This window comes from Dipteris shenzhenensis, chromosome 17 (assembly GCF_047967505.1).
Source record: "Dipteris shenzhenensis isolate YYH24624 ecotype China chromosome 17, Dip_SZ_1.0, whole genome shotgun sequence".
Taxonomy (NCBI): Eukaryota; Viridiplantae; Streptophyta; class Polypodiopsida; order Gleicheniales; family Dipteridaceae; genus Dipteris; species Dipteris shenzhenensis.
The window spans coordinates 19528670-19552341 of record NC_141612.1 but is presented as its reverse complement, the minus strand read 5'-3'; the positions used below and the strand labels follow the sequence as shown (position 1 = coordinate 19552341).

Genomic DNA, 23672 nt, shown 5'->3' with positions numbered 1-23672 from the left:
CGTGGGATTAAGAGGGAGCTTACATCCCCTCGTACTCCAGAGCAAAATCCAATTGCAGAAAATATGAACCGTACCATTCAAGAAAGGTTGCAATGCGTGCTTTCCAATGCAAGTCTTTCTGGTGGTTTTTGGGCTGAGGCAATGAAGACTGCAGTGCATGTGATCAATAGATCACCTAGTAAGAGTTTGGATGGTGGTATTCCTGAAGAGGCATGGAGTGGCAAGAAGCCCTCTTACTCTCATTTGCGTATATTTGGGTCTGAGGCATATGCACATGTGCCAAAAGAGCTTCAAAAGAAGCTAGATCCTAAGTCTAGGAAATGCATCTTTCTGGGTTATGGTGAAAGTGGAGAGATGGGCTATCGTCTCTGGGATCCAGAAGCAAAGAAGATCATACGCAGCCATGATGTGGTCTTTAATGAGAAGAAGATGCATAAGGCACCCATGAGGGATGTGGAAATGAGGAGAATCACTTTCCAGGATGTGAATCCACCTGCATATGTTGATAGACAGCAAGCTGTCCATGCACCAAATGTGCAAGAAATGGTGCCACCAAGTACTTCCATAGGTATACAATCGAGGGTAGATGATGGATCATCTATTGGTGGAAATGATGAGCCAAATGTGGCTGATATGCAAATGGGACAGCAAGCTGAAATGCCCTTGAGAAGATCATCTAGAGTGTCTAGACCGCCTGATAGGTTTGTTCCAGGGGTAGACTATGTGATGCTTACTGATTGCGAGGAGCCTTCTTGCTACAGAGAGGCTACGATGCACGAGGATCAACGCAAGTGGGAGTATGCTATGCAATCAGAGATGAGTTCACTTATGAAGAATAAGACTTGGGACTTGGTTTCTTTGCCACATGGAAAGAAAGCATTGCCATGTAAATGGGTCTACAAAATGAAGGTCACAGGTGATGATGTGCCTAGGTACAAGGCCCGTTTGGTTGCTAAAGGGTTCAAGCAAGAGAAGGGTGTGGACTTTGATGAGATATTCTCTCTGGTTGTGAAGATGACCACACTTAGATGCATGCTTGGACTAGTGGCAGTAGAGGATATGGAGCTTATGCAAATGGATGTCAAGACAGCTTTCTTGCATGGGGATTTGCATGAGGAAATTTACATGGTGCAGCCGGAAGGCTTTGAAGAAAAGGGCAAAGAGCATTTAGTTTGCAAGCTGAAGAAGAGTCTCTATGGTCTTAAGCAAGCACCTAGAGAATGGTATCAGAAGTTTGATGCTTTCATTCGGTCCCAGGGTTTTAGAAGGAGTGAAATTGATCACTGCCTCTACACTAAAAGGACTAAGGATAATAGCCTAATAATCCTGGCACTATATGTGGATGATATGCTATTGGCTAGCAAGAATACTTATGAGCTAGATGCATTAAAGGCCAAGTTGCATGAGGCCTTTGATATGAAGGATTTGGGACTTGCAAGTCATATTCTTGGTATGCGCATCACGCGTGATCGGAGTAGGAAACTCCTTTGGCTTTCACAAAAAGAGTATGTTACAAAAGTATTGCAGCGTTTCAATATGGAGGGGGGGAAGGCAGTGAGTACTCCATTGCCTCCATATGTGAAACTGAGTCATACAGATAGTCCAAAATCAGATGAGGAAAGGGCCATGATGGCTAAGGTTCCTTATGCATCAGCAGTTGGGAGTCTTATGTATGCTATGATAGCTACTAGACCAGACATTGCATTTGCAGTGGGAGTTGTTAGCCGGTATATGGCTAATCCAGGAAAGAGGCATTGGGAGGCAGTTAAGTGCATCATGAGGTACATGAAGGGTACCAAGGAGATGTGCATTTGCTTTGGTAAAGGAGACATGCGTGTACTTGGGTACACAGATTCAGATTATGCAGGGCATGTGGATAGTAGGAGATCCACTTCTGGTTATGTGTTCACCTTTGCAGGTGGTGCAGTGTCGTGGATGTCTCGCGCACAGAAGTGCATTGCTTTGTCTACCACAGAGGCTGAGTATGTTGCAGCCACAGAGGGTTGCAAGGAGGCTATATGGCTTGATCGGCTAGTGGGAGATTTGGGGATTCATACAGGTGTACCGACATTGCATAGTGATTCCATGAGTGCTATTCAGCTAGCACGGAATCCGGTCTTTCATGCAAAGACCAAACACATTGAGGTCACGTACCATTTCATCAGGGAGGTACTTGAGGACAAGCGCATAGAGCTTGTCAAGGTTCATACAGATGATAATCCTGCAGATATGCTGACGAAGAGTCTACCTAGTCAGCGATTTAAGTATTGTCGTGTATTGATGGGCATTGGATAGTATGCTCACTGGTTGTTCTCCCTTAAAGGCACATTGTCCTTTAAGTGGGAGGTTGTGGGGGTTAAAGGTCACTGTGCCTTTACCCCGGTTATGTACAATACTCAAACACATATATAAATGAATGAAAAAGAAGATTAGGGTGGTTCTGCACCCACCAAACTTGTGTGGCTCTCTGTCTCTCTCTCTCCTTCTTCCATTCTTGCTTCCGTTGAGAGCACTCTCACCAATATGGTAAATTGTATGGTGAATCTAACTCCAATAAATTTTTTTGACACATCCCTAGTGGCTTCATCTTAGTATGGTCAACTAGGTGTATGTTGAGTGTGTCATTCCTCCCCATTCTTCATAGAGCTCTTTTTCTAGGATGTTTACCTCTACCTCACCATCCATTATTGCAAGGTATTGGCCAAAGCCTTTATGTTCTAGTGGGATAGTGAAATTTTTTATGTCGTCCCTATCATTGAATTTGACTGAGATATCTTTATCTTCCTCTCGAGTGATGAGGGACCTTGTGCAAATTCAATCCACCACTTGAAGCTCTCCCACATTGTAGGGAATTTTCTTAATAAAGTTCGAATTGAGATTGTGATGATGCAACTAATTATGATGGCTAATGCAGCACCTTCCAATTAGGAATGAAGTGCATATAGATGTGTTGGCCTTTGGTTGGTGATGGGTTTAATCAGTGTGTCCACACTACGTGGCATTGGTACCTAGCACTTGCGTTTGTTATCCTATCTACCTCAAAGCACTCCTGTGTTCTTGTCTTACCCACTACTTCAAGGCTTTAACCTTAGTGGTTGGTGGGGCACTTCTAGCGGGTAGAGTCTACTTATTAGGATTGGGCACTCATTTGTAGTCTGGTTGGCCATACAATGTAGACACCACACATTTTCTCCATTGGGTATCATGGCTTAAAGACTCATAGCTTCTACTCTATGGCCTTCATTAGTTCTTCTTTCACTCTTGAGGCCATGAATTCCACTCGGTCCTTAGTGATGTGATCCTTGGAGGAAGTACTTCCCTTCCTCAAACACTTACTGTCATGATGACTTGATTTATGGTCATCATTGTTAGTGTGTGAGTTAGTCATGTCGCCCGGGTGTGATTTTTTGGTGAGCTTTTTGTCATGAGCTTTTTTTCAATTTTCATGAATATTGCGAGCTTTTCATTCACCTAAGAGAGAGAGAGGGGGGGGGTCATGGAGTGGGGTGGGTTGAAAGTTTGGGTTGTGGTTGCAGTTAAGAGGAGAGAGGGGGGGGAGGGGAGATAAAGGAAAGGGGGAGGGACGGGCGCATGGGTAAGGTGGCATGGAGAAGGGAGGGAAGGGGAGTTGGAACATATATTCATTATCATAGTGGAGAACGTAGAGGGGGAACTTATAAGGTATGCAAAGAGGAGTGCAAAGAGGAGAGAGAGGATGAGGAATGTGAAAGTTATGTTCATCTACTAAATGTAAAGGGGAAGGGAGAGCATGTGGGAAATTTGTTTATTTTCAAAGTATATAATTTGAAACTTTTGACCTCATATTTGGATTCCTCGTCGAATTCCGGTCATTTTGAGTACCAACATGACCATATTCTAATAAAAATTGGAAAAATGGTGTTTTTGTCATTTTGGCCTGTTTGGGGCCTGTTTTGAGTCTGCGCTGACTCAAAACAGGCCCCAAACAGGCCAAAATGACAAAAACACCATTTTTCCAATTTTTATCAGAATATGGTCATGTTGGTACTCAAAATGACCGGAATTCGACGAGCAATCCAAATATGAGGTCAAAAGTTTCAAATTATACACTTTTAAAATGTACATATCTCCCATAGTTCCTCCCTTCTACTTTGAATATGGACATATCTTCCATAATTTTTTGCCTCCTACTGCCACTCATATCCTCCCCTCCCCTTGTGCATAGTATACACTCTTCCACCCCTCCCACATGCTATGAAAATGAACATATCCTATATTCTCTCCCCCTCTTTCTAACCTCCCCATCTTTCTTATAACAAAAACATGTATGGATTTCTAAAAAAAGCTCGCAAAAACAAAGGAAATGGTAAAAAAGCTCACATTAAAAAGCTCGCCAAAAGATTTCCCCCATGTCGCCCTCGATGTCAATTGTGGTTTCATGAGCGTCGTGTGATGCTCATAGCTATTGACTTTCCTCATTTCATTTTAAACAAGATTCTTGAGTCCAAAAATTTCATGCAATTAAATACTTGTCATCAGGATGGGTACGCACTTGGCTATCAACCTCTTCATTTGTCGTAAGTGTGTTCTAACTTTCTCTTATTTGCCTTGCTAGATATTTATGAGTTGGAGGGCACTTGTAACCTTCGAGTTGAAATATTCTTTAGAATTGATCACAAAGAAGATCCCACATGGCTCTTTTCTCTACAAGGTCTAGGTACCATCCAGAGACCACACCAATGAGGACCATGGGAAACCAAGCCGATTTTGTTTCATCCGATTGGTCCCTCTCAGCATGGCATGCTACGTCAAAGGGTTGGAGAGCAATCTTTCAAGATCTCCCCATCTATTATACTTTGGCATATCTAGTTTGCCAAAATATCATTATTGATTGTTATTGTTAGCATTGCTACATCATTGATTGAAGACATTATTAGAATCAGCATCTTTTTGTACTTCTCCTTCATTACATTGTCGTTCCACCATGTTAGTTGTCCAAGGGGAAATGAATTAAAAGCAACTGATGGAATACAAGGATTGTATGGCTTGGTCCTACAAGGTAATGAAAGGAAAGGTGCCACCGGTGCCAAAGGGCATGTGGACCCTACAAAACAAAACCAAGGTATGGCACCATGGTATATAAAGAGCTAGAAATTTATTGGACATCAATGAAACCAAAAACAACAATCAGGTATCACTTTTATTGGAATCGGGACTGGCGTCCCCAATCGTAATTGTGCCAAAGAAGAATGTAAAGCTAAGAATATGCAGCCACCATTAAATATATCACTAACAAAAGGAGTTTTGGAATGAGTAGCAAAGTCAACACTTTATAGCTTCTTCTAATGGGTCTCTTTAATTTAAAAAATATGTATCCCTACATTCCAAGATCGGATTTCCGTGGAATTTGTCGCAATAAGTTTATAATTTCATCTATAAATTCCTTGGGGATTCAAAAATTCTAATTAAGCAACAACTGTTGAACAATTTCAAGGAGACGATTAAAAAATTCGATTGTACAAAAGCTGTGACTTCTTCAATGTAAGGTCCACAATCTCTTGAATGGAATCGAAAGGCTTGCGAAACTAAACTTAAAATACGTGGACAGTAGATTTGGCTGAGTGATACGAAAGGAGAAGCGGAGATATGGAAGGAGAAGCGGAGAGAGAAGGATCGAGGGGAGCACAGATATGGAAGGGGAAGTGGAGAGAGGAGAACCGAGAGGAGCTCAGGTGAAAGGGACAAGGGAAGGGACAAATGGAAGAACATGGAGGTTCAGCGCGTAGAAGATGGAAGAACAGAGCGATGAGACAAAAGAAGAGTCGGTAGATTTTTAGCTTTGAACCTCCAATCTAGAAACATCTTTGATTTTTGCATTGTACCTTAAGTTATGAGCCCTTCCTTTTCACTCCTCTTACTTTCTCCTATACAAATTAATGATATTTTCACCAATTGGGGGGTCCTATTAGCTTCTTCGAAGGGTCCATTGGATACAACTAAGTGCAAATATCTCCTAAGGATCAACAAAAACAACATTTGCAACAAAATGAGAAATCTTTGCATGCAAAGTCATGTCATTTGGACTATGCAATGCCTTGGCCACTTTCCAATTGGTATTGTAAACAGCTTTCAAGGCATTCCTCAACCAATTTCTACACGGTCTTCTTAGAGACCTTACACATACATTCAATAAAGTGGATCAGAGGAATTTTTGATAAAATGTAAAGAATATGGCATATCCCTAAATCCTCTCAAATGTCGATTCTTGGTCATACATGGGATTGCCTTCGGACCCAAGAGTCTTTAGACAAGGGATTGCTACATAGACAAGTTTTCATTTTACCATACCCCTATCCAACAAGGCTCTGAAACCCCAAATGAAATTTTACTATACTACAACCTTGAGGATTTTGACTGAAGTCTTGATACTTGATTGTTTTTAATGCATTCCTTTTAAAAGAGTCCTCTCTCTCCTTTCCTGATCCTAGTAAGCAAGGTTCTTAGAGAGTAGAAAAGTAATGCATGAATTGCTGGTAAAAAACCAAAGAGTCAAGTATTCTCTGGATAGGCTGAAATATGATGGATTTACAACCATTCACTATGCCTATATGATCAAAGTGATACAAGAACCAGAACCCACTTCTTTTGAGCAAGCCATGAGAAAAGAAAAATGGGAGAAAGCCATGGATGAAAAAATGGATGCCTTGGAAGCAAATGACCTACCTTGTACAGTGCTTTGTGGGAAGCATGAACCACAGATTGAACCCACACCAAACACCTGAACGAGCTATCCTTGTATTGGAAAACAGGACACCATCCTTTTGCTAACATTGTTAATCCCTCAAATGACTATACTATCTATTGCAAGTTGGTTACATGATGGTAGCCTGCAAGACAGTGAATATTGGGAGGAGAACTTTTTATATTACAACACAAAGCCAATACTCTATTAGGGAGCATGAGACGGAGGTCAAACTAGAGGCAAATTTTTTCCACACAATAGGCTACCACTTACTGAGAAAAGGTAAAGGAAAAAAGACGGGGGGACGGGGGGGAGGGAGGACGGAAGGGAGAATTCCTACCTATGGTTAATCATTCTAGTGTTACATACCCACATGCAAAAACGAGCAAATGGTTAAATGGTGTATCCCCAATGAAAAGGGAACAACTCCAACACCCATTTTTATCATTTGATTTAGAAACAAATACATGCTCTCAACTGAAGCTTTTAACAGCCACGATGTTGAGGTTCACATAATTTATTCTAGAAGTACAGACAATGTTTGAATGGTCTTCCATTCACAGTAGACAAATTCCTTTTTGTTTGGGAATTTCATTGCTAGAAACTTTTGGAAAGAGATGATCCTGACACCCGATACTAACAACAAAGTTTATAGCACGCTAACATCAATTAAGGCTTCATTATTGCAGGCTGAGAAGAAACCATTTCCTTCCGGGTGACTTCATGATCTTCTAGTACTAAAGTATATGATATCCATACAAAATCCTGCCATAAGATAGCTTTATAGAGAGAAATGATGTGTCAATTCCCATTGACAGCTTGATTCTTCAGGCTAGCGTTCATGAAATAAAAGATTTACACTCAAAGAAGACATTTGAGTTTCATATACTTTAAAAACTCTCTGAGAATTTTTCAATTTTCTTGACTGGGATCTTCAAGACACTGCCAGCCTCTTGCAAAATCTGTAAAGCACCGCTTGCACACCATTAGTTGACAAGTACCTGGACGGAAAAATAATCATGTTATTTGAAAAATTATGTAATTTCTTACTAAGAAGTGTTTGAATGCTTTTTGAACTAACAGACTCACGCCCCCAGAATCAAACAAGCTGGAAACTTGTCTCCAGGGATTGCAGCAAAATTTCAGACAAAAGGGCTAGAATCAAAAAAATATCTTTTCTTCTCCAAGTGAAGTGTATCAGCTCATCAGTAGAGGATATATATATATTCTATTGTGACCATCATTGACTGCTTTTGTCTGTAACGTAGCAGAAAAATATGCTACGTTATTGGGGTTAGCATTAGCGGACATTTAGCAACTAGGGGCTCAAAATGAGGATATGAGGGAGAACTCAAAATGCTAAACATCCATTCTGTTGTACTCAGCTATTGATTTGACACATTATCCTCCTAATCTACTTCTAGCTCCTGCTCCTCTTTTGGCCTCTCTCTCTCTCTCTCTCTCTCTCTCTCTCTCTCTCTCTCTCTCGGCATATTCTGTTCCACTGTCTTCAACTTAGATGCAGCACACAGACACCTGCTCAGCAGCCTGCAAGAAACCGCCCACAGGGCCATACAGTGCTACACCATTTTCCTATACTAGCCCTCCTAAAGGTCTTAATTTTTCCCTGAACTGCTAGAGGCTTTACCAAAGACTCATATCTATCATAAACCTTCACATGTCTTTCAGAGCTATGACACTACCCTACCTGCCCTTTTTCTTAAAACATACCAGCAGAATGCAGCCCCCCCCCCCCCCCTCCCTCTCCCCCGCGAGTGTGCCATAAGGGAAAAATACATAGCCTGTATATCTACAATTGAAAAAAGGACCCATATATGCCCAGAACAAAACCCAGGCTACAATTCAAGGAGTCGAGCCCGTATCTCGAGGGGCAGCTTGAAAAAACTGACATATACAACCTCACAGCTTTGTCCACCGCAACAAGCTATTGTGACAAAATTATCAAAAACATGTTCAGTGGCTCCAATTCGTATATGTGCAGCATCTGTAGTTCATATGGTAACAATCCTAGCCACTCCAGGAGGCATAAGATTGTAGACTTCATGGCATATAGAGCCACCACCTTGATATTGCTAGTGGATAGGATAGGGATTAAGCAGGTCTCAACATAAGGAGAAGGGATAAGAGGCACGGACTGATGAAACTTTGCTAGGCAGTCATGTAAATGGAGGCTACTCAGCATAACTAGTGCCTGCATCAATGGTAGCACCCACGAGTGGCACAGGGATGTCTTTCCATCCTATGTCTTCTACATCAGCAGTTGCACAAGCTCAGATTTTGGCGGCATCATCTAAAGCACTCTTTTGCAGATTGGACATCAGCTTGGCCAACAAATGGAATGGTCGGGGAGAGAATTGGAGGGGAGATATATACCTTTGTAAGACTAGAATATATCCAATCATATAAATTATATTTTTTGTTGTTCTAAAGTACAAAAATCTATACAGAAAATAAGATAGAAAACGAAAGAGAAGAAAGAAGAGGTAACAAAACTTTTTTGAAAAACAAAAGAAGACATACTTAGCAAGCATTGGTCAAACTATATCAACTGTACTCCAGGACAAGCAGCCTATACCCCACATGGAGATCACTCTGAGAGCTGTGATGCATTTATTGTACCATGAGGTAGTGTTATGGCAGATGCTTGGATTGAGCAGTCAGTAACAACATGGGAATCACTTAGCATACTCTTCCCCGCCCATCGGTTTCATGGCACATAAAGGCATTATCCCACTAGTCATCAGGCCTAGGCTCCTAGGACACTTCGCTGCATTGGAAGAGGCCAGCCCTCAACTCACGTTCTTGGCTCAGAGTTTCCACACCTCGACCTTGTTGGAATGCAGAGGTCCCACCTGTGAGCCCCTACATGAGGAGCACAAGGGGGAGTCAGACCTGTAGGAGGAAGGGATTGAGAGAGGCTGCCATGTGGGAAGCAACAGAGCATCCTTCCCAGGAAAGCAACAGGGGCTGAAATAGGCCCTACTTAAGGGCTGGCATAGGCCCTGGTTTAGGGGCATATATATGGCCAGAACAGGACCCTGGCTGGATCCTGGGCAGTGCCTTAAATAGACCTGCTGCAGGTCAACTTGACAGAACTGGTCGTGGCCCATGGTTGGCAGCTGGTCAGTGTGACGTTCCACGTACAACCTATTCCAAGTTTCTTGAGTCTACTATCAGTCACAGGGCAGGCACACGTTTTTTTCCTCCCAGCCAATCCTCGGTGTTCGCAAGCTCTCTTTCTCTAGATCATAAACGTACGTGAAAGCTCCTGCTTGCAAAAATCCACCAAGCCCCAACTCCCTAGATGGATCTAGTATGCCACATGTCTTCATTCTAGGGTACGTCTTAAATGCACCATATACCCCTCTTGTAATACCATTATTCAATTGCCCCTAGGCACATTACACATTTAATGCATTCAAGAACTACAGCCTTAGACCCATCTAGTCAGTGCCTTGTCACCCTCATCAAGGACCTTGACATAAATCCTTTTGACCATTTACATGAAGCCCAATAAATATAATAGAAGCATTGATCCTTTAAAGGAAAATGTCGACTGACCCTTCCGAGGTCATGTTACCTCGACTTAAGTGTAACATTCCTTCCCTCTTCACGCATCAACATCCTCGATGATAAAGTCTGGGAATACTCTCCGTAACTGGTATACGGATTCCCAAGTAGCTTCTGATAGAGGTAAACCATGCCATGCAACCAACACCGTGGGTATCTTCTGATTGCATACTTGCATTGTTCCTCGGTCCAGGATTCTTGTTGGTTTGCGTCTTGCATTATCCTCTATCTCCTAAAACAAAACAACACCCTCGATTAGTGAGTCACCTGTATGCAAAAATTTCTTTAAACAAGAAACATGGAACACTGGGTACACCTTACAACCCTGTGGTAATTCTAATTTATAGGCCACCTTGCCTATTCTTTTTGGAATTAACCACGGTCCACAATATCGGGATGATAACTTAGCACACTCTCACACGGTCAAAGACTTAAGAGTGTGAAGAAACTTTGAGAAAAACTTTTTCTCCTTCCTTAAATTCTCTGACGGATCTGACAGATCTGTTTTCATTCGCATACGCCTCAGCTCTATCCATAGCTTGGCAGATGTTAGCTGTCGCATCTGAACTACAAAGTTCACTGCACTAGGCACTTTCTGAGATACTCCAACTATAGTTGGATTTGCTAGTCTATAACCATAGTTCAACTCAAACGGATTGAACCCTGTAGAGGAATGTTTTCTATCATTGTAGGCAAATTCTAACAGTGGCAACCACTTGTCCCATGTATGTTGCCTCAATGAAACATATGCTCTGAGCATATCCTATAAAATTTGATTCATTCTCTCTGTCTAACCATCTGTTTCGATTTTGGGTAACATCAATGCTAGCCGAAGGACTATCAATCGGCTCTACCGATGCTATACAAAGAAACAAAAACTCTTCTTGAGCTTTTCGAACTTTCATTACGAAAACCAACGGTCCTTGAGGTATATCTTTTTCACCTCGTAAGACATACAGCACATCATTCATCTTGAACTGATAAATGTGCTTTTTCCAATCTATGGCTGGATTCTTCCTAGAATGCCAAGCCTTACCCAGGGCTATATCTACGTGAGCAAGCTTTGTTATTTCAAAATCAAGCTTCTCTGCATAGTCCTGAATTCGAAGTTCCAACTGGGTAACCCTTTGGTCCCATATTTCAATTGAACTTCCGTCTACCATTCTGAAGGTGTATGCATAGTCAGATGGCCTAGTCTTTAATTTAAGCCTCTTTACAATCTTAGAGTTAATTACATTGTGTTTTGACGCTGAGTCAAACAACACAATGACGTCATGATTGGCTACTTGTCCCTTCATCTTAATTAACTCCGTATCCTTAAAGGCTATATGCCTCGTTGCTGCGGGCTTTAATAGGATATTATCAGATGCACTGTTTACTAGCTTAGCAACAGACACACATAACAAAACAGGTACTGACCTTTGAGAAGATCCCGCTAGCTGAATCTGCATCTGCTGTTCTGCTCTGAGACTTTCCTCCATTTCCACGTCACATTCTGAGATCACCATCTAAGCCATCTGACAATCCTTGTTTCGTGGGCAATCTTTTCACTGATGAGGCTGAAGGCATCCAAAACACAAGCCTTCTCTCCTTTCTCTTTGCTCTGGGTTCAAAGAAGACTTCGACCAAGCCCGAGCTGCCATTGGTGTTACTTTTCTTTTCACTCCAATGGTGGTACTTGGTTTAGGAGTCTCAACTGGCTTCACCTGCTTGGCTTGACCACTAGACTGTAAGGCACTCCCTTTGCTAATCCACCTTCACAAGCCTCCTCCCCAGTAGCCCCATCAACCACAGCTCCACAGTACTTCTCCCTCGTATCCCCTCTACCTCTCAGTCAACCACCCTTCATCGCCTTGTCTGGCCTCGCTACTCCTACACACCATTCCCCCGCCCAGATCACGCTGTCCCCACCCTCAGTACAACCTCACCAGCCCACCTTCATTCCAACCCCTCTCGAGATCCAGTTCCCACCTGGACTAGGATATCTTAGGCCCCCACCAAATTCTTAGAGGAGCTTGGGACCCTGAGAGCAGCGCTTGGAGGGACTGAAACCGACCTCTAATCACTCAAAGGACAGTGGAGCTAAACCTTTAATCACTTCAGCACTTATTTACAGCTCACAAAGCATATATCACAACCATTAACCATTGCATGATCACCATTTGGCATTTACCCATTTGTTCACAAACAAAACCACTGAAAAAGAGATGGAGGCTAGAATGCCCATGCTCAACAAGCATAGACAAGTGCACTCAATTGGTCCCAAACACCGTCGCGCCCCTTTTGGTATTTCTTTATATTTCATAGTGAAATGATTACAAGTTGCATCTGGAAGACCTTCCCTATAACTGAGCACGCAGCCCCAATTCACTGAGCCTTCGCAAGGCTTTCAAGCATAGAACACCATCACATAAGTGCACTTAACCCATAGGCTCAATCCAAAGGCATTCTCTTTTCCGAGTGCAATTCCATTGGCTGTCCAGATGCAATCACACTGCACCCCAGCTGCACTCTCTTTGAGTGCTTTCCAGATGGCATTCACAAAGCTTTTCAAAGCTCCAAAATAAAATCAGCAAAGTACCCAACCAAAGAATGACTCATGTAGCACTACCTGAGCACCTATGAACCAAGAAAGAGGCGGCACACGAGGCCTAATAGCTTATGGCAAAAAGAAATTGCAGCAGCAAAATCACAACTCACCAAGCCCTGAAAGCTCGAACCAAGTCCTCAATCGCCAAGAGGACATAGTAGCCAATGCCCAATTGCATTCTCAACCAAAGAGGACTGCAAAGGCATGAAGAAAGAGCATTTACAAGAGCCGACCAGCAAGAATTTCACTGAAAAACACGAAAAGAAGCACTTTTGTCGCTAAGAAGTGGGAGTTCTTGGGCTCAAAAGAAGCGTGCTTCAAAGAGAAATGCATTGAGAAGGTTTTGGAGAAGTTTCATTGCCGGAAAGTCCTCCAAAACTGAGAAAAACCAGTCAACCAGCGCGTGGGACCACACTCGAAATTCAACAAAAAGCTGTAGCTTTGCAAGAGGAGAGGCCCAAGAGGCTGTAGAAGCAAAAAGGTAAAAAAAAAAGCCACTTTTGCAAATTCGACCAGCAAAAGAAGTGCTCAACTCTGCCCGTTCTACCAAACACACGGAGGGAAAAGCATATCACTGCGAAGGGGAGGCAGAGGGGAAGCCATCGGGCCAAACGGAAGTCGAGGAATCCAAACGGGTGAGGAGTTATGCAGAAAAACGGAATTGAGCTGAAGGAGGCTGAAAAACCAGTCAAAATCTCAACAAAGGGAGAAGATGAGAGAAAAAACCACACATGTGAAGTTTAGAAGGCCCAGGAAGGTCCAAGAATGGCAAGGGATGTAGAAGGCACTAGAGCCACCTGGAACTCCAGGGGGGCCACTGAAGGTACATGACCCTCTAGGGACCCATTTCCCACCAACCACTCTTTTAATTCCTTGGAATCCCTTTGGGCCTAGGGATTAATTACGCTTATGTGCTAGGCACCATGCCGCGTTTAATTACACATTATTAAGCCCACGCTTGGACTTTTAAAACCAAAGTTGTCACGGTCTTGTAGTACATTAAAATACTTAGAATTTCACGCCCCCGTGACATACCCCTCTCTTGAAACAGCAAACCACTGTTTGCTGCCCCAAAACACAGGAGCGAGCATGAAATATAGCATGAAAGAGTATGCAAGAAAGCCGCAGCTATAGTATACAGAGACAGTGAAAATATGGCTAGGAGAGGCATGCATCCATCCATATACACTGCTCAAAATCTATGTGATCCTCGGCAATTAATAGTCAAGATGCATCAATATCATGAAGTCTCAAAGCAGAAATACTGTCAGCTCAGTATCTCGGATGAAACATACAGCGTCATCAAGCGACCTCATGAAATCACGATGAGCCCGTCTGTACTGAGACAGTGGAGGTGCTACCTATCTCTCTAACACCAGGTAATGCTCCATACGCTCGCTTTGTTGAACTACCTGTAGGAGCCCGGACCGCAGTCGGCTCTAACTGAAAAGCATCAAGGTAAAGCTGCAATATCCCAGGTGAATCTACCAATTCACCTTTCTCCATCCATTTCGCATCAAGTGATGGGTAATTTTGAAATTCTACCAAGTAGCGACGGATAACTTTACCCTTGAGCTTTCTATCTCTGTGTGCCAGAATCTGCTCCGGGACCAAAAGTTCATCCTGTTCTTCCACTTCAGGCTGTACCTCATCAGGTAAATCCTCAGGAACATCTCCATGATATTGCTTTAACAAGCTCACATGAAAGGCATTATGTATCTTCCAATGCGGAGGCAACTTCAGCTTGTAAGCTACCTCATTTATCTTTTCAGAAACCTGGAAAGGACCATAGTAACACATGTTCAACTTTGTGTACAACCTTTCTCGTACATTCACATCTGGTCTCACATTCTTTCTGTTGATTCACGGACGAAATTCTCAGGCGTTGGCATCCCGAATATCCTCCCAGCCTCCTTGTGGATTGCATGTACACAAAATATACGTAACTTTATTTCCTTCATGCCTATCCACAAGCCCTCAGTTCCCTAGATGGTTCCCTCTGCCACATGTCATCATTCTAGACCTTTAGCTTGGTACACCATTTACCCCTCTCTTAGGGCACAATTAAAACATTTGCCTCTTGGCATTTTTACACATTTAGGTGCACCTAGGCCTGAGCACTCAGAACCACCTAGTCGATGCCAATACACCCTCACCTAGAACCTTGGCAGTTACTTCCCTTAACCATTTAATTTACGCACATAAAATATTACAAAAGTCGGTCATCTAAGAGAAAATGCCCACCGATCTTTCCGAGGTCATGCTATCTCGGCTAGAGCATAACAATCCTTCCCTCTTCAAGCATCAACGTCCTCGATGATGAAATCTGGGAACACTCTCCGTAACTGGTATACGGATTCCCACGTAGCTTCCGATAGAGGTAGACCATGCCATGCAACCAACACCGTGGGTATCTTTCGATTGCGCACTTGCATTGTTCCTCGGTCCAGGATTCTTGTTGGTTTGCGTCTTGCATTATCCTCTATCTCTTTAAACAAAACAACACCTTCGATTAGTGAGTCACCAGTATGCGAAAATTTCTTTAAACGAGAAACATGAAACACTGGATGCACCTTACACACTGGTGGTAATTCTAATTTATAGACTACCTTGCCTATTCTTTTTAGAATTAACCATGGCCCACAATATCGAGGTGATAACTTAGCACACTCTCCTGCAGTCAAAGACTTAGAGTGTGAAGGAACTCTGAGAAAAACTCTTTCTCCTTCCTTAAATTCTCTATTGGATCGGTTTTCATCCGCATACGCCTTAACTCTATCCATAGCTTGGCGGATGTTAGCTCTCGCAAGTGCTAGCATCTCCCGCATCTGAACCACAAAGTTTGTGGCACTAGGCACTTTCTGAGGTATCCCAACTATAGTTGGATTCGCTGGCCTATAACCATAGTTCAGTTCAAACGGACTGAACCCTGTAGAGGAATGTTTTCTATCATTGTAGGCAAACTCTAACAATGGCAATCACTTGTCCCATGTATGTTGCCTCAATGAGCATATCCTCTAAAATTTGGTTGATTCTTTCAGTCTGACCATCCGTTTCTAGATGATCCCCACTACTCATTCCCAACTCAGTCCTTAGTGTCTCAAATACCGCAGTCCAAAAATGACCGGTAAATTTGACATCTCTGTCCGACACTATGGATTTGGGTAATCCATGCAGACGAAATATATGTCTAATAAACAAATCCGCCACTTGCGGGGCACTAAAAGACTCTCTAGTTGGAATGAAGTGAGCCATCTTGGTAAGACGATCAACCACCACAAGGATAGAATCATATCCACTTTGTGTCGTAGGCAGTCCTACAATAAAGTCCATGGAAATGCTCTCCCACTTACTTAGTGGTATTTCCAAGGGCTGTAAAAGTCCGGGTGGCTTCCCCCGCTGTGCCTTACTTACCTGACACGAAAAACAACGTGTCGCATATTCATGAATATGCTTTTTCATCTTTGGCCAAAAGAAATCTCGCTTCACGAGATCATATGTCTTCTCGACTCCTGGATGTCCCGCACATGGGCTATCATGGCACTGTCGAATGACTCTCTGCTTGAGATCATTCTGATTAGGTACTACTACCTTGCCATTTCTTTTCAGCATACCATCCCTTATGGCATATCTTGCATAAGTTCGGCCTTTTTTGGATGCCAGGTCATCCTTTTCCTCGGGTTTCAATACATGAGCCTTAGGCCAAAGGCTCTGGACAAACTCGTCCACCCTTTGAGTTTCTCTAATCTCGGCCATTAGAGCACTCTCTAACACCGTGAAACTCATATTATGCAAAATGTGTGACAACGCATCAGCAACTTTATTATCCTTCCCTCTTCGATACCGAATCGTCAAATTAAACTCCTGCATGAGCTCTGCCCACCTAGCTTGGCGGCCTCTCAAGTCAGGTTGTTTACAAAAATGTTTCAGAGTATCATGATCAACATTTACATAAAACTCTGATCCATACAAATAATGTCTCCATGTTTTCAAAGCATGGACAACAGCATACAACTCTAATTCATGAGTTGGTCAATTCCTTTGAGAGGGAGAAAGCTTCTTGCTTTCAAAGGCTACTGGCCTTCCCTCTTGGAGGAGAACTGCTCCTACGGCAATGCCACTTGCATCAGTTTCAAGGAACAACGGTTTCTGGGAATCAACTATTTTTAACACCGGTCATGAGACCACAGCTTGTTTTATGGTGTTAAAACTTTCTTGTTGATTCCGTCCCCATATAAAAGGTACTTTATCTAAGGTCAGATCAGTCAATGGCGATACTATTTCGAAATATCCTTTGATATGCCTTCGATAAAATTAGACAAATCCCAAGAATGATCGCAAAGCGGTCAAACTCTAAGAGATTGGCCAAGTCAGTATCGCAGCCACTTTCTTTGGATCCATTTCTACCCCCTCTGGAGTAATTATGAATCCTAAATATTCAAGTCTAACCATACACAGCATAGTTTTCTTTTTATTTACATAAAGACTGGCTTTCCTCAAAGTACTGAACACTATTCTTAAGTGTTCGTGACGCTCAGTAATACTTTTACTGAATACCAGAATATCATCAATAAAATGTACTACAAACTTTCCAATATACGGACGTAGTAAATCGTTCATAAGCATGACGAATGTAGCTGGAGCATTGGTAAGTCCAAAGGGCATTACCAAAAACTCATAATGACCAAACCTGCTTCTGAAAGCGGTTTTATGCACATCCTCGGCTCTAATACGGATCTGATGGTAGCCACACTTAAGATCTATCTTACTGAAAATTACGGCCCCATGTAATGCATCTAGCAAATCGTCGATCCAAGCCATCGGATACCTGTGCTTAATAGTGATATTATTCAATGCTCTGTAATCTATACAGAGGCAAAAAGTATCATCTTTCTTCCTCTTTAATATCACTAGCGAAGCAAAAGGTGAAAAACTGGGTTTAATCTGCCCCAGCTTAAGGTATTCTTCCAGTTGTCTTCGCACCTCAGCTTCCTCTGTAAAGCATAATCTATAGGGAGGTCTATTTACAGGTTCTGCCCCCGAGATAAGCTCAATTTTATGTTGAACATTCCGCTCTCGAGGTAACCCATAAGGTAACTCATCCCTAAAACAATCAAAGAACTTCTCCGATATCTCTTTAGCCAACTCGGCCATTCCCCCATCTTGGGTAGCCTCAGTGCTAGCCGATGCATCATCAATCGACTCTACCGATGCTATACACGAACACAGAAACTCTTTCGGAGTCTTTCGAATTTCCATGGCTGAAATCAATGGTCCTCGAGGTAAATCCTTTTCACCTCGCAAAACATATTCTACCCCGTTCATCTTGAACTGGTAAATATGCTTTTTCCAATCAATGGCTGGATTTTTCCAAAAATGCCAAGCCATGCCTAGGGCTATATCTGCGTGAGCAAGCCTGGTCAACTCAAAGTCCAGCTTCTCAACATAGTCTTGTATTCGAAGTTCCAACTGATAACCCTCTGGTCCCATACTTGAATTGAACTTCCGTCCGCCATCTTGACCGTATAAGCATAGTCAGACGGACTAGTTTTCAACTTGATCCTCTTAATAAGCTTCGAGTTAATTACATTGCGCGTTGACGCTGAGTCAAACAACACAATCACATCATGATTGGCTACTTGCCCTTTCACTTTAATAAATTCGGGCTCATTGAAAACCGTATACCCCGTTGTTGCAGGCTTTGAAAGGATGTTATCAGGTGCACCGCTTACTAACTTAGTAACAGACACACTTAACAACACAGGTACTAACCTCTGAGAAGGTCCCGCCAATTGCATCTGCATATGATCCGCATTGGGACTCTCTTGCACTTCCGCGTCGCATTCAGATATTATCATATTGGCCATGCGACGGTCTTTGTTTAGTGGACAATCTTTCCACTGATGTCGCCGAAGGCAGCCGAAGCACAATCCTTCTTTTCTAGCTTTTTCTTTTTACTCAGGGCTCAACGAGGACTTTGACCAAGCCCGGGCTGCCATTGGAGTTACTTTTCTTTTCACCCCAACGGTAGTACTTGTCTTTGCTTGTCTCTCAACCGGCTTCACCTGCTTGGTTTGGCCACTTGGCTGCGAGACACGTGTCTCTGAAGTCCATTTCCTCTGAAATCCCCCTTTTCTCGAGTACTCATGCTGAGTCCCTACCTACACAAACCCACTAGGTCTGCCTCTCGCATCCTCATAGTTCACGGCTACTGCAATAGATTCATCTAATGTAGTCACATATTTAGCCCAAACTTCCATTTAAATCTTGTCATTCAGTCCATAGATATAGTCTTTCAACTGAACCGACATAGGGAGAGGGTCTGTTATTTTCATAACACATTCCTTGAACTTGTCAGTGTACTCTGCCACCGACAAATTCCTCTGGCGAATGTTTCTATAAGCATCCCAAGCTCGGGACTCTTTGTCAGGTGGAAGGAAGTGTTTCTTAAATTCAGCCTTAAACCCTTTCCAGGTGGTAGGGGCAACTTAATCTTTCTGTTGCTTTATCCACCATCTATCCGCTGCCTCAATAAACAGGTGAGTGGTCTCACGGATTTTCTTTAGATCAGATCTGATTTCACAAAACATCAGAACTGCGCTCGGTCATCTGACCAGCGTACTTTTTCGGTCTATAATTAGCAATATTAGGTACCTTGACCTTCGCACACTCTGATGAGTATCACCTATCCACTGCCTCATTAAACATGTGGATGGCCTCGCGGATTTTCTTCATATCATTCCTGACTTCACAAATGGCAAAGGCCTCGTCCCATTTGTGTAACGAAGTCTCTATGATATCGGAACTACGGTCAGACATCCGACCAGAATACTTATCTGGCCTATAATTGGCAATATTAGGCACCTTAGCCCTCCTAGGCTCAACTATATGAACAATGGTTTCAAGCTCCATTGAAGCTTTACCTTTCTCGTCATGAGATGCTCTAGTAGACATACTATGAACCATTTTTTTGAGCTCGGATTGCCCTACATTTGCTTGCAATTGTTGAGCTAAAATCTGTTGCAAGGCATCTTCCAATAATGCAATTCTACCAAACAGTGTATGGCCTGCTGGACGCGACACCTGCAAGGTCGACCGGACTCCCAATTCTACGGGGTCCACCCTAGAAGCTTCTTCTTCAACTTCCATTTAGGCCGATTGGAGTTCTTTTTTTTTTAAACACTATATATAAACTGTAAATACAGCTGTCACAACTTCCCTATGCTAGGGAATGCCTGCAATCCAGACAACTACAACTTCACAAAAGTCCCTGGTCCAAACTTCAGTGTTCAAGCCCCTAATCGACTCTATTCGACACCACGCCACCTCAATACATCCAAATCCACTCAAAAGCACCTCCAAATTGGTTTTCCGTCAAGTTCCGTCCAATTCCGTTAATATATGGACGGAAAAAACGGGATTCCGTCACTGATGGACGGAATTCTCATTACGATGAAATTCAACTTCACCCAATCGTCAACAAGCCTGCGTATGTAACACACAAAACCAATATTTCTGAAATCTGAAGTCCTGACAGTAATATTACGGGATTGTGACCTCCGTCACCAGCGGACCCCAAAAAAAAACTTCTGCTCCACCAAAAGACTCGTCACAGCCACTATCACGTCGAGGTAACCATAATTGATTCCGATTTGCTGAGCCACCACACAAAGGTTCTCTAAGGTCGTCAGCTAATCAACGGAACCCGTAATGCACGCCTTCGTTAACGTTCATTATCCCACGTTGATGCACCAGACACGAACGACCGGTTAGTCAAGGAGCTGTAGCCATTATGGCGTGACTAACTGCAAAAACCCGCTTGGGCATCGTTGGATATGATGAGCTTCATGCGCTCGACTTCTGCCGGCACAGGAGCTTTCTTGTGCACATCAAGCGACGGACTCTTGCCGTTAGGCTGCGCTACCGAAACAGAGATGTTGGAGGCTTGTCGGTTCTTGAGCCTGATAATTCCTTGTAAGGTCTATTACTCATTACGCTCCAGCAGGTCTTCCGTTGAGTATCATGATGACCAACCACCGTCCCATACTCTAATACCAAATGTGACCTTCCACGTACAACCTATTCCAAGTTTCTTGAGTCTACTATCAGTCACGGGGTAGGCACACGTTTTTTAACTCCCAGCCAATTCTCGGTGTCCCCAAGCTCTCTTTCTCTAGATCATAAACGTACGTGAAAGCTCCTGCTTGCAAAAATCCACCAAGCCCCAATTCCCTAGATGGATCTAGTATGCCACATGTCTTCATTCTCGGATACCTCTTAAATGCACCATATACCCCTCTCTCGGGATACCATTTTTCAATTCCCCTAGGCACATTACACATTTAATGCATTCAAGACCCACAGCCTTAGACCCATCTAGTTAGTGCCTTGTCACCCTCATCAAGGACCTCGACATAAATCCTTTTGCCCATTTACATGAAGCCCAATAAATATAATACAAACATTGATCCTGTAAAGGAAAATGTCAACTGACCCTTCCGAGGTCATGTTACCTCGACTTGAGCGTGACAGTCAACAGGCAGCCATACACCTGTATGGTCGGCTATACAGGACAAGTTCGCAAACTACGGGTCAATTTGACATATGTGGTCTGCTAAACCCTAATCCCCAGTCAGCCAGTTTTCAAAGCATCTAGCCCTAAAAAGGAGACCCCTTGGGGGTCCTTAATAGCTCATTCTAGTAAGTCTTGAGCATTCTAGTGCACCATAGTGTTCATACCTACAACCTATAGGAGGAGCAGCTGTGGGCGCATAGACAGAAAGCATATTGTGCAGTAAGAGGTCATCCTTGAGCAGCTACTGACGCTGCAAAGAGGAACGCGGCAATAGGAAAGAGTTCTACAGCAGTAGCTGCAGCAGACAGTGCCTGTAGTAGGCCATACTTGGCTGTACCTTGCCGCAAGGAGTGGTACACTGTTGTTGCAATTTTGTACTTGATTCATCTATCTAAACATGGAGTTTTGTATGTGCGTCTGTGTGTGTTATTTTGAGATATGACGTGCTTCTTGAGGCAATTGTGTGCAAACATGTGAAGTGAGATAAGGTGGTGTGTAGTATCCTGGCATCCAACTTCCGCATTAGATGACTTGTGTTCAGGTCATTTTTGTTCTTAGATAGTGTCTGAGTTGTGGGCTAGAGACACGTGTCGAGATTCCTACGTGGTATTGCAGCCTGTGGGTGCTTTCAATATGGTAGAGACCACTTCTAACAAAGGGAAGGGTATGCAAGCCCGGTCAAGTTAAGCCAAAATATACTTTACATGGAGGCACTTCTAACGATGAGGTCAAAAAAAAGAAAAGTGATATTTCTTGTGATAAACTAGGAAATCTTGTGAAAGATTGTAGGAAGAAGAAGGTGGATCATAAAAAAGAGAAGTCGACCAAGCAAGAAGAGTATGGACCAAAGAAGGCAAATAGAGGAGTTGATGACTTTTTCTTGGTGGTTATACATAGTAGCCTCGAGATAGGATTCAATGACCCAAGTATAATGATGAGGATGTCCAATATAGAGCAGCGGTGACACGATTCAAATCCTTTGTGAACATGAAGGACAGCACCTGTTGCTTCGATCATGCTGAGAACGGGATTCTTATCACCAAGAAGGAAGAGGATGAAGAATGCCATCTTCAGGCCAAGTGTGAGACGATTAAAGATACTGATGGATATGAGGATCTAGAGATTCAACAGGTCGTTAGTCTGGTGGGCACTTCAGGAACGTATCTGGCTTGTTGTAATAGCAACCATATAGTGGACCACAGTATGTTTTCCCTCTATGCATTAACACTAGGTTGTACCAAAACAGGACACTTTCATACAATTCAAATGATGAAATCCTTCCAGTGATGATAGATACATAAGATAAGGTTTTCGGAAAAAATAGTAGACATAGAAAAAGTAATAAATGAAACTTTCAACAGTTCTCTTGAAGCTATTATGGTCCAAAATCGGACATAATAGTATCCATGTACTGTAAAATATCTACACAAAAGAAAAATATTCACTTTGGGAATTCGCCTATGTGTTGCTAATCTTGATACTCTATGCTACATGGGATAATTATTGCTATAAAAGCAAATATCATTTATTAACATTACACTTTCATTCCTTTCTAAGATTATGGAAAAGAAATGGTTTCATATTGTCTAAATAAACCAAAGAAATTTTGTGCCTTTTTTTCAAGTCTAGGGCTATTAGGAAAAGTACAGAGATAGGCAATAGAATGTCTTTACCAACTCAAAATGATCTATCAAGTTGCTTGGTTTTTAGGACAACTTAGTGTCCTATTACGGAACTAGTGTTAATGTTCATCATTGCATGCTTTAGTCAAAATGTTTGCCCAAATGGAAATCCTCAAGAAAAAAACATTTGGAGCTGTCTGCATGTCTTATGAAAATGTCGGTATCATGGACTTTGTCGTGAGCCCTCACATTGGATGCAAAGGAAGGGTGCAATCCCTAGTTATATCGCAGAAAAAATCCCCTTTTGATATGTCATGCACAAAGAGACAAAGTCTCCAGAACTGCTAAGATACCCTTGGACCATGCGAATCTATGTCAATGCATTAAAATCAGCCAAATATTGCTCCTGGATGAGCAAGGACACAAAAGTGGTGACCATCAAACTCTTAACTGTCCCCGTGTGGTGGGTCTATGCAAGGAATCTCTCATGTAGCACCATCAAGTATGAGCATAATCCTCCAAATGCATGCAAGCAACGATGATACGCTCCTCATCAAGTTTGGGATAGAAGCG

The 23672-nt window shown here is 42.7% G+C and overlaps 1 protein-coding gene across 5 annotated transcripts in view; it reads right to left on the bottom strand.

The window, feature by feature from the left end:
• Positions 1-7221: 7221 nt before the first annotated feature.
• The window catches only part of LOC147891813 (zinc finger (CCCH-type/C3HC4-type RING finger) family protein), a 49344-nt gene continuing 32893 nt past the window's right edge, over positions 7222-23672 (bottom strand). For 3 of the 5 annotated variants that reach the window (XR_015542461.1, XR_015542459.1, XM_087388329.1), the window contains one exon: positions 7222-7722. The gene's annotated coding sequence lies outside the window, so the exon portion shown is untranslated. The remainder of the gene's footprint in view (positions 7723-23672) is intronic. The other 2 variants (XR_015542460.1, XM_087388330.1) reach the window with 1 other exon arrangement.